Here is a 14319-nt window from a genome sequence, read left to right as displayed (position 1 = left end):
ACACTGGAAATGGAAGATTAAGTGCATTGCATTGTGGGATACAGTATTATAGTTGTGTACCTGTGTTACTTTAGTAAAATTAAGATGCTATTAGTTTTTATTTTTGTTTTTGTATTCATTTTACTTTTAAACTTTCAGTAATTTTGTTGCATTTCAGCCGTTTTTATTAGTTTCTTTAAAATATGCCTGTATTGTTTAATAAATTGTTATTTCAGCTAAGTTGTAGTTATTTAGTACATCAAGTTAAACTAAATAAAAATGGGAAATGTTGCTTTAGCAACTACACTCTTAAAAATAAAGGTGCTTCACGATGCCATAGAAAGAAGTGAATGATGTGTGCTCCCGGCGCCTATTTATACTATAGTCGCACCGGTAGTGACGTCATGGCTGTCGCCGGCCAACGAGTTGGTGTTTTTTCAATGTATGCTTCAGACATGGGTCACGACGAGACGTTCCCCATAGCGACCCCTAGAGGACGCAGTGTCTCGTTCCCTACTCAGGGAACCATGGTTACATAAGTAACCTGAGACGGTTCTTCAGATTATAAAAAGCTAAGAAAGAGATGGTTCTATAAAGAAGCTTTGACTGAATGCTTCTTCTATGGCATCGCTGTCAAGAACCTTTTAAGCAGCTTTATTTTTAAGCATGTAGCTGAAAATAAGTTTCAGTTAACATTTATGGAATAAAACAATAATGGTAATAGTGACTTTTTATCTCGTTTATTTTATTTTATTCCTTGGCAGAAACATTTCTCACATTCTGACCCTTTGTTTCACAATTGCAAGTTTATAGCTCACAAATCTGACTTTTCTTCTCAAAACTGCGAGTTTAAATCTTGCTTATGTTTTTAAAATTGCGAAAAAATAGTCTGAATTGTGAGATCTAAACAGAATTGTGAGAATTATCTTTGCCAAGGAATAAAAAAGATAATTGCAACGTTTTATCTCACAATTCTGAGTTTTATTTTGAATTTCCGACTTTTTGTATTTTTTATTGTGAGATAAAAAGTCATGGAAGTGACATAAGCTTCCATCTGACTAATTTTAGCTTTCATTGTCTTCTCAGGCTAGAGGTGAATGTGACGTGATCCAATCCAAACCCAGTGAGCCGCTGCCTACTTGCACAATATTTTTAGGCCTAATCGGCACAGCCTTTAAACAAAGACACCTTGTTTTGACCAAATTAGAATTCAACCGCAATTAGGCCTCACAGCATCTCGCTGGGGTTTAGGACGACACTCAGAATCAGACAGGTGTAGAAAGTTCTCCGTGTGCTCCAGACACTAATCATCAGGTCTCTTCTGCGGGTCGTTTATGTGCTGGAGGGTCTCATTAGCTGAGAGCGATCTGGACGCCACAGACATCCTGGCATTGTGTTATATTTTAAGGAAGCCAATTGGGAAATGATGAAGAGCTCAGTGGCGTCTCCTCATCACAGCGGTAAACAAGATGCCATATAGGATGCTGCTATGGCACACAACAAAGATGAGTGCATTAAAAACGTCCGGGCGAATAAAATGCGGCTCCATAGGGAGGAATCAATACCGTAATGCAGAAGCTCCTTTATGCATGTTCGACCCCAAAAATAATCAATTCTCAGTTACTGTCCCTCTGCAGAAGTGCGAGGGGCAATATTCACTCCTGCACTGGAAATCTGTTAATTTCTCATGGGCTCTGTGACGCTGGGCCACAGTGAGGGCGACGCTCAAGGCTGTCAGATATGTTTTACCCGGCAGCTCTCACTGTTTCCAGCTTCACTTCTCAGTACTCAAACTTCAGATGAAGCCATAAAAACCCACCTGTACAGCCATACTGTAATCACAGAGAGGAAACTGTAGTCTTGGTTAAAACTGTATAGGTGAAAAGAAAGATAATTTCTTAATTTTTCTACATTCTTAAAAATAAAGGCTCTTAATTTGGAGGCTCTTAATTTTGAAGAAATTCCAATACACAATAGTGGAAAAATATTATATGCAAGTCCATTTTCACCACAGAATTAAAAAAATGTACTTCTTTACTTAATCTGGACTTCTCGCAATTCTGAGAATTGACAAAATTGTGAGATATAAACCAAGAATTGCGAGTAAAAATTCTGAATTATGAATATATTAATAATATATAATTATGAATTATATTAAAGTTCATATTGCCCCCGCCAATAAAAAACAAAGATGTTAACTGCAACTTTAATTCGGACTTTTTCTTGCAATTTCAAGTTTACTTCTCCCAATTCAGACTTTTCTTACCAGCAAGTTTAAAGTAAATCAAGCTATAAACTCACAGTTGCTAGTTGAAATCTCATAATTCTGAGTTTATATTTTGCAGTTTTGAGTTTACATCAATTCAGGTTTTTTTTGCCATGAAATAAAAAACAGAAAACAGAAAAGTTTATATCTCACTGTTACAGTTCAGACTTTTCTTCAAAATTATAAAATGGCATGTTCCCTTATTCTTCGCATAACCAAGAGAAAATGTTTTTAAACATTTTGAACATTCAAAGAACATTAAGAAATAACACTTTTATAACTTAATGGGAACTTTAGCAAAATGTTCTTAGAGCATATTTTTTCAAAATCATACATTTTAGGTAGAATTGCAAGTCTGAATTGTGAGATAAAAACACAGAATTGCATAACAAAACTCAGAATTGTAAAATAAACAGTTTTTCTCTCCGTGGCGGAAACTGGCTTCCATAGAAAAAGAAAAAAATGAACTAAAAGAATTATTTTTTTTTTTTTTAAGAATTGATCCTTTGGGGAAGTAAACAGTTCCATGGCATCGCTGTGAAAAGTATCTTCTCAGTATTTTTGAGAGTGTAATATCATTCTCTCTTGCAGGTCTGATAAGACTGAAATAAAGGCAGGATATTTAATGCATCTCTATCTGACAGCTGAGGGACCTTTTCTCTCTGGACCTCTGGATCCTTCACATTAATTGTCTCAAACTCAATATATGACCTTTCTTGTAGGTTTCCCTGAACATTCGTCGCTCTGACAGTAGACTGATTGTTATTTCCATCTCAGATGTGCAGATGTAGCAGAACTCGGCGTCTCTGAGAACAGAAGAAAGGTTAGCGATGCTTCAGCAGGCCCACATACTCTACAGCTGCCAAACTATTTACAGAGGCTCACCATTCCAGCGAAAACAACAAAGATCCAAGACTTCAGTTCCTATTCAAGGCCTCTTCCGGGATTTGCTCCAAAAATCCTCCCAATCTGTAGCTCTGCTCCAAAACCTGTGCTGTTTACGGTCTACATAGAACCCCGCTAACAGAAAACATGCTTAGAAATGGAAAACGCTCTTCCAGTTATGTTAATAGAATGTTCCTCATCTGGTCTTGAATAACGTTCTCAAACGTTAGCACAAAAACATTCTTTATACAGTACATTATTCACTGAACTTTTTTTTTTCCTGGAACGTTTTAGTTAGATGTTTGTCTAACATTTTTTAAATGTTACTACATGTTTCAGAATGTTCAGAGAAGATTCAAAAGTAATGTTTGATGAAATGGAATGTTCCTTTAACATTCTAAAAATGTTTTTAAAAGTTAAAAAACTGGGCGTTTTAAACTTTCAGATATTCAGAAGTGATATTTTGTAGAAAATGTGGCAAAATATTCTTAGACTAATCGGAACTCTAATCAGATATAAATGAGTTTCCGATACACACACACACATATATATATATATAATACTAATCAGGTATATATATTTTAGGTGAACTACTACATTTTTTTATTAGATTGAACTATATTTATTGATACCTTCTTGTACAGAACTTAAAATAAGTCTGTTCATCATGTCTCTTGACTCAACTGCCATATTTAACCTTGTAACGCCTGAAAAACTAGAATAAAAATCTTTCTTTTCTGAAATGGAAGAGTTTATTGAACCTTTAGGAAAAATATAAAAGATAATCTGCATCTGTGTTTTATGTTTGGGATCATATTTCATATAGTCTGATATAGTGAGAATATGGAGGAAAAACAGATCCATTTTATTCAGAGACTCAAACTGAGCAAAAATATTTAGCTGCAGATGCTGATATTTATATGATGAAATTCTGATGCTTGTAATGTAAATCAGTGAGATCTTTATAACAGTAGAGCAGATACTGACATAACATGATCTGAATATCAGTGGTCACTCTATATCTCCAATAATATGTCTTGCTGAGATGAGATTGAAATGCTCCAAACATATAATGCAGTGATTGAGAGCTGAAGAAATAAAGGCTCCTCAGAAGATGTGAGATGTTCTGGAGGCTTGTGAAGATCATTCCTCCGCTGAGGAACAGTGAAAGTAAAGCTTCTGGAAACAAACGCTCCTCAAAAGATCCTGAGGATCAGATTTGAGACTCTAAAACATGATTGATGGAGAATCAAGTAAAGCTGAGCTGCTTCAGTCCAGTAAGTGTTCATCTGGAGATATTACTGCAGTTATTCTGACCTTTACTTGATCAAAATCAGTCAAGATTTGACAGCAAAAAGACACGAGGATCTCCAGCTGAAGCTGGATGTTTGTACAATTACACTAAAAGAGCTTGAACTTGATAAAAAACTCTAAACTATCAATCAGAAGGCATGGAGTAGATGGTGTGTGACAGTTTTTTTCAGCAAAGTTTGATCATGTCGATCATTTAGAGGCCTTAGAAATTATTTTTTATGCTTCCTACTATTTAGAACAGCCTTTTTCACTGTAGTGCACCTACAGTATGCTCCCTTAAAATCCTGCCTACCTAGGCGGCTCACTAGGTTTTGGAGCAGATGCACATCAGTGTGTTAGTAAGCTGATCAGTGTGAAGCGGAGAGCGCCATCCCCTCGGCTCATTACCCAGAATGCAGCAGTGCTCGTCTACATACCGGCAGCAGTGATAAATCCTCTTTTATTTGCAATTAAACTCCCCTTAATAGCAGTCCAGCGGCCATCGATTTCCCTGCGAACGCCCCTCGGACTCTGTGATCGGGAGGAAACAGGGAAATTTCACAGCACGCTTCCTTCAGATCTACTTTAGAAACACACATTAACACACACACACACACACACACTCGCACAGGACCAAAGCGTAATTAAAGTGGGCTTTGGACGTTCTCTGTGCTAAAGCCATAAGCTCTAATATGACTACAAACATCATATTTGCTCGGGCTGTTTTCTTGACTTTTTATCAATCCTGGTTAAAGAGGAAAGCAAAACAACACACAGGTTTATTTTAAGTCAAGGAAATCCCAATTTCAAGCACTACTGAAATAAAAAATGGTGTAAGATTTATTTTGAAAGCATTTCCATTTTAAAAAATGAGTACATTTCGCAAACAAAAACAACAAGGAAACAACAATACTTTGACATTCGCAAAAACCCGCCCCCTTAGTTACTGTTGCTATGTCAGACAAGACATGGCGCTCTCACACCACACATTAAAACCTCACAAAGTAAAAAGTACATCGTGAAGCAACGAGGACACTGACAACAGACAAGACAGAGCTCATATTTTTGGTATAAAAAAGTCTCAGCTTTCAAATTTTGTCATTTTTTAAAAAGAAATTCAAACCATAAATACCATTTTGTGGCTCTTTCATGTGTCGTGACGGATCACTGTAGCACCTCAGTTCAAACGGCACGTGAACCCGACTGTCTCTTCATATTTACTATTATTTATAGCACAAAATAAACATGAATGAACATCAGAAGGTTTGTTGTTTCAACCATGGAAAGACGTCGATACACAGTACACAGATGTTGACCTACTCTCTTGCCAGACAAAATGACGGATTCAGCTTATGATGGATCAGATCGCCTGTCAATCAAACTCCTGGCGAAGGGTTAATTAAATGTGAAATTTTAAAGTGAATGGTATTTCAGTATATATGTACTCAAACAACCTTTAAAAAAAATCATTTTTACAGTGTAATAATACCATATTTTACAGAATGCCATGGTATTACCATGGTATATGTCCAAAAAACAGCACTATGAACAAACACCACAATATACCATGGTAATTTTGTGAACGTTAAACTTTGAATAACAGCAGATAAAATCCACAGTAAGGATTGAAGTAATACCACAATATTTTCATATATACCATGGTATTTACATGGTGCGTCTAAGAAGAACATTGTAGTACCATGGTACAGGTAGAAAAAAACATGGTAATACCGTGGTAATGTTTGGGACTATGTTTGGTAAGCATCTTAATTAATTAAACATCCACCTGTTAATAATTCAACTTAAAAACTTAAGTTCAGTTGCTGCCTTAAATTTTTAAGAATAATCTGAATTTGTTCCCACTCATTTCCATTTTTAGTTCATGTAAATGATACTAAATTGACCAAATTTTTTTAGTTAAATCTCAAATAACTTACAAATATGAAACTAAAATGGTTAAAGTAATGGGGGAAAAACATGATCATATAATTTTTTCACAATCAAGGATTTTTGAAGCACAATGATATTTGAATATGGTAATCATTCCGTACCATGGTATTACCGTGACTCTACCGCGGTAGGCTACATGACGAAAATAAGGTCTGTTAGTCATAATTGCGAATACAAAGACAAATAACAATTATCAAGGTCATTTGGATTTGATACTTCATTAAGCACAATTTCGGGATAGTTGATCACGAGCCGTCGCTCTGCATGGAGTCGCCATGGCAACTGTATTAAGACAGATAGGAAGTGAATGTGAACACGCTAATTAAATGAAATAAACGGTAAAACTGTTTGCACTACAAACCAGTGTGTTCATAATTAACCCATTTAACCGTAAAGTGTTTTAATTTATAAATCTCTAAAAATGTTACTGGCTGGTGCTTTGGTGCCGTGACTCTACCGCGGTAGGCTACATGACGAAAATAAGGTCTGTTAGTCATAATTGCGAATACAAAGACAAATAACAATTATCAAGGTCATTTGGATTTGATACTTCATTAAGCACAATTTCGGGATAGTTGATCACGAGCCGTCGCTCTGCATGGAGTCGCCATGGCAACTGTATTAAGACAGATAGGAAGTGAATGTGAACACGCTAATTAAATGAAATAAACGGTAAAACTGTTTGCACTACAAACCAGTGTGTTCATAATTAACCCATTTAATCCCACCGCTCACAATAGTAACCGTAAAGTGTTTTCATTTATAAAGCTCTAAAAATGTTACTGGCTGGTGCTTTGGTGCATTTCCTGCAAACATGGAACAAATAAAGGGTCTCAATGAAATATGTGCAGTGTCACAATGATTGTCACATGACCAGAGCAGAGTACTTCCTGTTTGCACCTTGAGAAGATGATGGCTGCATCAAAGCTCCAAACCAAAAGGCTAGTAAAGTATGTTAACAAAGATATAACAAAGATTTTTGATACATGCTATCTTTAAGGTGTCTAGCATTAATATATGAATCCACAATTATTACGTTTTCTTGAGTGTTGTCATAGAATGAGTAAACATGTTGATGGCAACAATAGTGACCGCTGGGATAATACAGTGCATGTAGATATACATATAAATTCAATTGCAGCTATTAGTGAAGGTTGCACTAAAATGTTGCAATGACAAAGTTACAGTGAATATTGCATTAAGTTCAAATGTTACAAATTAAGTTACAATATTGATGTTGTAATACTGGTAGCACTAATATAACAGCTTTATGACATATGTTACAATACAGTTTTGAAATATGTTGATGGTTGTATTTTTTTGTCTTTTATCTCAGTATTCTTATCTGTGTTGTATAAGGGTTTTTATGCATAATAATAGTAACTCTAGAATCATGTGATGAAACAGAGTTTAAAATAGCTGGGCTGAGATACGAAACATTTTTATGACTGCAGAAATATGTTAATTTAGTATACACATTATCCCATGGTCACAATTGTGACAGACCATAAAACACTTTTTCTCACACTTTTCCAAACAATTATAATTATTGATTATTGCAAAATGCTACTAGTGACACATCATTTGGATATTTTCATGTCTGGGAAAAATTTGGGATGAAATGAGTTAAGATAATACATTAAAATGATATGGTAAGACACCAATTTTCAATATCATGCAGCAAAACAAGCTGATCTGTACAGCTAAGAATAGCTGGACGCAGATGAGACCGGAAGCTAGACCCATAGAATTTACAAATCTCTCGCTCTTACAGGAAGAAAAAGGTGGACACGTGCGGCTCTCGGCCATCAGACGGCGCTGCGGCTCAATGATCACATCTGAAATCACTGGAAAAAAAATCTAAATAGGGCAGAAGTCTTGAGTTCACTTGAAAGAAAAGGCAAAGTAGACTAATAAAACAGACAAGAGAGAGAGAGAGAGTGTCTTACATAACACATCACGGTGTAGGAGGAGAACTTCGTCTTCACTGTGAAGAAAGAAAAGGCCAGACGTCCACCTGTGCACTAAAAAGTGAACTAAAAATAGTACACACTCACACTCTCTCACACACTGACACTCTCACACACACACACACACACACACACGCACTCACATTGTCCTACACCAACCCTACCCCTAAACCTACCCCTCACAGGAAACTTTCTGCATTTTTAGATTTTCAAAAAACTTAATTCTGTGTGATTTATTAGCTTGTTTACCCGTGGGGACCTCAATTTAGGTCCCCACCGTGACATGAGTCCCCATGAGTCTGTGTGTATTCAGGTTTAAGTCCCCACCAGAATAGAAAAACAGGTACACACACACACACACACTGACACTCTCTCACACACACACACACTCTCTCTCTCTCTCTCTCTCTCTCTCTCTCTCACACAGACACAAGTACTGCAGCAGTTCATTCTCTATTGGATTCATTTAGAAGGTCTGATGAAAAACTCCCATTTCACTGCCAAATCAGACATTTCCAAGTAAAATACTGAATAAGGAATTAAAAAGAATGACTAACTGCTATTTGTGTAGGCTACTGGTGGTTAACATTAAACTGAAGTCAGGCGGAGAGGAAGGTCGTTTCAAAGGTGCTGCAAGTTATTACATTTTGATGAAAGATATCGAAGACAAACACTTAAGTGTCTTCAGAACCTCATCAGTGAATTATTCGCTCACGGGAACGTGTATTAAGACAGTAAACAGAGTCAGTTTAGATTTGATGTTGACTTGTGCACTGATTTGTTTATCGTGATTCTTTAGCGCGTTCACCGTCTTGACAAAGACAAACCCAAACGAGCTGTTTTATATTCACAGACCGTCGGTGAAAAGCTGCGGCTGACGGCGCATTAAACTTTATCAGTAAGTTGTGCAGCACCTGAATAATTGATTTCTTTGTGTTGTGACAGTGACAAAGGTCTGAGACTTGCCGCGTGGATCAGTAATTAACAAAAGCACTTAATTAAAGCAAGCAAGAAAAAAAACACCGTGACCACGAGTGTGTTCATGATAAAATCCCTGCCAACACACACACACGCACACGGTTACTTCACTAGATTAGTCAAGACATCTCAGAGACTTCCACTGTCTTTACATCAGCTTTTGATTTATCACCAAATCTAACACTTTACAATAAGGCATTAGCCAACGTGAACTAACATTAAGATTATTATTTATAAAAGGATTGTTAAAATTACTTCATTATATATAAATTAGTATTTTAGTATAAAAGTAAATTAGTAAATGGTAGCTTGTTTAGCCAATTTAACTTCATTGTAAAGTGTTACCAGTCATTTTAATGATTAAAATAGAGAAGAAAAAAAACTACTTGGAAAAAAAGCAAATATAAAAAGTATATGAAAAACATAACTAAAAATAATTATTTGTAAGGGGTAATACACACATAGGCTATTAGATTATTAATACATTTTCAATCTATCCATCTATCTCTCAAATAATAAAAATATATATGAATAATTATAGTAATAGTATAGTAAAAATTTAAACAAATTAACGAATGCATTAATGCATTGAGAGAGACGGCCTAAAAGTGAGAGAATCTGGAGAGGGTGACATCTCCGGAGTGAGACGTGTTTCCTAGACAGAGTAAGACACGTCCTGCTGGAGACAGAGAGAGAGAGACAGACAGGCTTCAACAAACCTGTTTACCACTCTACAAGCGCACAGCAGCCGAGAATCCATTTACTTTTGCCACAACAACACAAATTCAAAGGGGCACAAAAGCAAACGTGTGTGTCAGCAGAACGACTGAAGCGTCTGTAATATTTGTTCTTTGGGCATCTAATGCGACGGGAATGTCATTGAGCTGAAGCAGGGAAATTCATCAGCTCTATGAACTATACAAACCACTCGTTTCTAATTAACAGTCTGAAAAATAAATGTACACGTTATCACGATCATCATAATCATACACTCGCTCACTCACTGTAGTCTGAACTCTAAAGTCCGTGTTTAGTGGTGTTAGACAGGCGTTCCCATTGGTCCTTATGGGAGGCTTGAGTGACAGGTCCATCAGCCAATGGCTGACTCCGATCAACTAGAGGGGAAATTAAGCACCTCCCCCAAATAAAATAAAAAGGTCATGGAGGAAAACAAAACAAAAGGAAACCTAGAGGAGCTGCAGCAGCCAGCGGGCAGAGACAGAGAGGTGTGTGTGTTTGCTGGATCCAGTGGTTGTGGTCAGAACCTCTCCGCTGCCGGCAGCGTCCGACTCACTTCAGTAGATCTCTGATGGCCTCGCTCTCGGCCGCCTCGAACGCGCTGAGACCATCCGGACCTTTCCGATCCTTATCAGCACCCTGGAGGAACACACACACACACAGATTAAACGCACAAGTCCTACAGCAGAAACATAAACAAACACACATTTGCATTCATCCTTATAAACCCACAGGTTCACATACGGTGTGTGTGTGTGTGTGTGTGTGTGTGTGTGTGTGTGTCCAAGCGCGGAGATGAAATTGAGACACACTTACACAACACTGCGGTGATTCAAGACCAAACTACTCAATTACACACAATACACACAACAACCACATTATTACACAACACTGTAGTATACAGCAAAAAATTTTTAATCTTATAAAAAATCTTTAAAAAATAAATGCTACAAAATAATTTTTCTGTGATTTGTCTGATAACAATTGTGATTGCGACACACAAAAAAAATCCCCAGGTTTGCTGCGATTTTGTGTTGGGCTGCACAATGTAGCCGAAAATTTTTGATTATATATTAATATGACTATTATTAATATTATTATTTCTATTACTACTACTAAATAAATACATAAACAAAATAAATTATAACTGTAAAGCAGATGAGTATTTAATAATAACAATAATAATAATACATTTATTTTACAGTAGAATTCTAAAATTTCAATACTAATAATTAAATCTCATTCTCTCATCATCAAATGTAATATTTCTATGATTTTGGAAAAACAACAATTGCAATGACAAAAAATTCCCCAGGGTTGATTGCCTTTGTTTGTAGAGCTGCACAATTTATATATATTTGACTACTAATTATTACTATTATTACTACTGGTACTACATCTACTAAAAAAGTAAAAGTACCATAAAACAGTAACAATTTAGTATTTAATCATCATCATTAAATCATTTAATCAAAGCTCATTAACAGGTCGAAATCTTAAAAGATACAGCGGTTTCATTTTAGGGATGATCATAAAAAACTAAATTAATGATTAAATTATGACTTGGCAAATGTTTTAAGTGTACTCCAGGGGAAAATAAAATGCAAGAAATGTGTAGAATATACGCTCTTAAAGAATAAAATGAATGACATGATTCTGCTGGTGGTAGTTATGGAAGTTTTACTTCCTATTCAGAGCATCTGACAACTAAAAAAAGAGGAAGTGCTTTTCTATCACTCCTTCTGTCTGTCAGTCATGTGACTCTTCCTCTCATCTGCCATATTTATGAGCATCAGAGTGGGAAAGTGAAGGCGGCGAATACAATAACACATCAACAGATGGCCAGGAAAAAACACTGCTCATTGGATTTGATCCATACCATCTCCAGATTTGTTTCTTTGTTTTTTAATGCCATTCCAGCTTCAATGGCTATATTCATGCTGAAAATCATTGTTAAAATGCAAATTATAAACTAAATTAATTAAAACTAAAAATTCTAAAACTTTTGCCTTTTCAAGGGTATCAAGAGATTTTTTATTTTTTTTCATTTTAATATTTTTTTATTCATTTTATTGATTGGTTTCAGCTAATTTGATTGGAGTTATTTTAGTACATTGCCTCTGCAATGAGCTGAAATTAAATTAGTTTTATTAAAAAATTTTTTTTTCATTTATATGAATTCAATTTAAATCCAATTGCATTTAGTTTATAATAACATATGTGACCCTGGAGCACAAAAGCAGTCTTAAGTCGCTGGGGTATATTTGTAGCAATAGCCAAAAATACATTGTATGGGTCAAAATTATTGATTTTTCTTTAATGCCAAAAATCATTAGGATATTAAGTAAAGATCATGTTCCATGAAGATATTTTGTAAATTTCCTACCGTAAATATATCAAAACTTAATTTTTGATTAGTAATATGCATTGCTAAGAACTTCATTTGGACAACTTTAAAGATGATTTTCTCAATATTTAGATTATTTTTGCACCCTCAGATTCCAGATTTAATAATAGTTGTATCTCGGCTAAATATTGTTCTATCCTAACAAACCATATACATCAATGGAAAGCGTATTTATTCAGCTTTCAGATGATGTATACATCTCAATTTTGAAAAATTGACCCTTATGACTGGTTTTGTGCTCCAGGGTCACATATGGTTTTAGCTAACACGCTGGTACAAATAAAACCACTAGACAGGAGTTCTTCAGGTGAAGTGTTCATGTGTTATTTGATTATTGAGGAGCCAGTTTTTCAGATTCACAGACTGATCTCGGGTGTGAATTGCATCATGCTGTGAACTGAACACCCACAATCCTGTGAGAGAACAATTCAACAGAAGCAACCTATAAAAGCTGCATTTTTATGTCCACAGTCAAACACATTAATGTCATTAAAACTGGAAAATATGGCAGATAACAATCGCGGATAATTTTAAAAATCAATAATATGAAACTTTCTACTTAATGTAAAACAATAAAGACTTAACCATTAGAATATTTTCTAATTATTAAAAGAAATATACATAAAAATAGCTAAGCTTAATCACTACTGATACTTTATTATTTTTCATTTTATTATGATGTTTTTTTTGTCACATGAAATTTCTAAATAATGTACAAGTAATGGAGAAAAAAGGATAGAAATAAATTAAAACCAATGTAATAATAATACTACTACTACATAGATAATAATAATAGTAATAAAACTATTTTTAAGGGAAAAAAATTAATTGAAAGGATTTGATTTTCATTTGATTAAAGGATCAATTAAATTAATTAATAATAGGGCACTATTACTAAAAAAGTTTTAACTAAAATTCAATTAAACAATTAAAACCAGAAAAAAATAATCAAACCATTAAATCTAGAAATAATTAAAACAGAAAACACAGAATTTGGTAAAAATTTAACAGAATTTGAGAAACATATAAAAAACAAAAATCTTTCATAGGGCCCTAAAAATTTATTTTTTTGTAATGGTGAACATTTACTAAATTGTCGTTAAACTGCAGAAGTTTCATGACTGCAACTAATTACTTTTTGATTACTAACACCATTACAACATCCAGAAAGACCAGAAAGCTTAAAATGGGGGGACAAAATGAAATGTGGAAAAAAAAAATGTTGGGAAGAAAAAAAAAGGAACATATTTCAACCTATTACTGGCTGTATCTTAAAGAAGGGATTAAACCCTTCAGTATGTTCCTGTGTGAGTGCAGGACGACACCAGAAAGTGATCCGATGGGGATTTGAGTGGAGAATAAGCTGAAATATTCCTGCACAAATGCCTGATCAGCTCCTGCGGGACGTCCTGAGCACGTCAGAGGGGATCTGAGTGAAGAATGTGCAGCGCTGTGCTGCGTTATATAACCCCGTCTGACCCTGCGGACGCTCAGACGCTTTCAGCTTTAAAACCCACAAACAAAAAGCTCTTTCTCTGAACGCACAGCAGCACTGCACGTTGACACAATATACACAACACAAACACAGCCAGCAGAGATTCGGAGCGCTTCCTAAACAAGTCAACATGAGGTGCTGCTTATTAGGCACCATATGAAGTCCAGATGAGCTTTTTACGCATGTTGAGGAACATTAAACAACCTGCCACTTTAATATAGATTTCAACTGATGCATGTCATAGGCGTGTTTATACTGGCTATTTTTTATTTACAATTATTAAATAAAAAGTAAAATATAATCAATTGTTTTAAATATTATTAATTTAATTATAATTTTATATATATATATATATATA

At 35.1% G+C, this 14319-nt stretch overlaps 1 long non-coding RNA gene across 1 annotated transcript in view; it reads right to left on the bottom strand.

Moving 5' to 3' along the window:
• Nucleotides 1-10454: 10454 nt before the first annotated feature.
• The window catches only part of LOC107658989 (uncharacterized), a 5329-nt gene continuing 1464 nt past the window's right edge, over nucleotides 10455-14319 (bottom strand). The window contains exon 2 of the long non-coding RNA XR_001630862.1: nucleotides 10455-10698. This is a non-coding gene — a long non-coding RNA (uncharacterized LOC107658989). The remainder of the gene's footprint in view (nucleotides 10699-14319) is intronic.

Source organism: Sinocyclocheilus anshuiensis, unplaced genomic scaffold, assembly GCF_001515605.1.
Source record: "Sinocyclocheilus anshuiensis isolate Anshui unplaced genomic scaffold, SAMN03320099.WGS_v1.1 scaffold283, whole genome shotgun sequence".
In the NCBI taxonomy this organism is placed as follows: Eukaryota; Metazoa; Chordata; class Actinopteri; order Cypriniformes; family Cyprinidae; genus Sinocyclocheilus; species Sinocyclocheilus anshuiensis.
Note: the sequence above shows the minus strand (reverse complement) of the source record. Positions and strands in the feature narration are given on the sequence as shown.